Raw genomic sequence first — 1,490 nt, 5'->3', positions numbered from 1 at the left:
TGAGAACCGACAGATATAAGTCGAGGGATCCAGACGGGAGAGAGCAAGCTAAGAGCAAGTGCATATCATGAAGGGGTCGAGTGTGAACGGGAGCTTGAAGTAGCTTTGATTTAAATAAACAAAATGGGTGTTTTGATATGTTTTTTTAAATGAGCTAACGAAGGATGGCAAGCAGTAAGAGGGTGTCGATTGGGAAGAGATCAAAGGATCCAAACGAGCATGAGGGGATGAGAGAGAATCTGAGAGGGTCAACCTGGTAGAGGAGGCCATGATGATGAGGCTTTTAGGCATGCCATGAGAGAGGCCGTGGAGATCATGCCATGCAAGGGAGAGCGAGGGCTACAGTAAGTAGGCGGTGATGAGGAGTCGTGTACATAAGAAGGGGCGCCCGTTCTCTGCAGTCTTCCAAGAGCGAGGAAGGGCACTAAGCATGAGTGGATCCTGCGCATCTTGTATGAAGAGGATGATGTAGTATATGTGCAGAATTAGAGAGCAAGCGAGGTTTGCTTGTTGTACTAGCACCGTTTGAGAGAACGAGCCATGAGATAGGAGGGAGGAAGCCTCGCAAGTGAAAGGAGGGAGAGGCCGAATCCCCTTGCCCTTTGAGCCGAGAGTTAGAGGGAGAGATTCAATGTGCAAGTTCTATGTAAGCTACCGAGTGCGAGAGAGAAAGAGACTCGGAGGGCGCTACCCTTGCAGGCTATTGTCGAGTGCGAGAGGGAGAGTCAAGATATAGAGAGAGATTCTCCCTGTATAGAAAGTAGAGATAGAGAGAGGGCGTTTCCCCTGTAGATATAGCGGAGGAGAGGGAGGGTTCCTCTCTTGCTGTATTGACAAAAAAAGAGGAAGAGAGAGAGGTAGCTCGAGACATAAGGATGAAAAGAGGTCGCAGAGCACGTGTATGAAGGAACAACCATCGACGAGATACAAAGTCAAAGCTTTAGACATGGATAAGCTTTCTTTTCCTCCTATTTCTCATAGATTTTGTTGTAAACTTGGCATGATAAAAGAAAACATTTATTCATGAACATCTGAGTGTCTCTATCTCTCTTTGTCTCTCTCTCCATTTTCATAATAAACATTTAAGTGTCTTCATGATTTTGTTCTCGAGTCTGAGAGAGTATATGCAGCCCGAGCATTGCGTGGGCTAGAGAGAGAGAGAGAGAGAATTTGACATAAGCTTTGGCATATGACTTAGCCGCGTTTACACTGTCTAGGCTCCTTGTTTTGGGAGTGAGCATGGCATATTGCTCAAGCTCTTTTGTTTGCTCCATGGTCTGGTCTGTTCCATGGCCCTGGCCATAGAAAAATATCTATCTCAAAAGTTAGTGGAAAAATTTTCACTTCCAAAGTAAAGTAATGCCACGGGCAAGCCCGAGGGGGGGTCACAGACATAGGCCAAGGGTCGACTACTACTTGAGTAGTTTTTTTTGTAAATTTTAACCAAAGGGTCTGGATTGCAAAGGCAACAACCAAGGTTACATGTGACA

The sequence above is a fragment of the Adiantum capillus-veneris genome, chromosome 11, assembly GCF_014529385.1.
Source record: "Adiantum capillus-veneris isolate H3 chromosome 11, ASM1452938v2, whole genome shotgun sequence".
Taxonomy (NCBI): Eukaryota; Viridiplantae; Streptophyta; class Polypodiopsida; order Polypodiales; family Pteridaceae; genus Adiantum; species Adiantum capillus-veneris.
Note: the sequence above shows the minus strand (reverse complement) of the source record.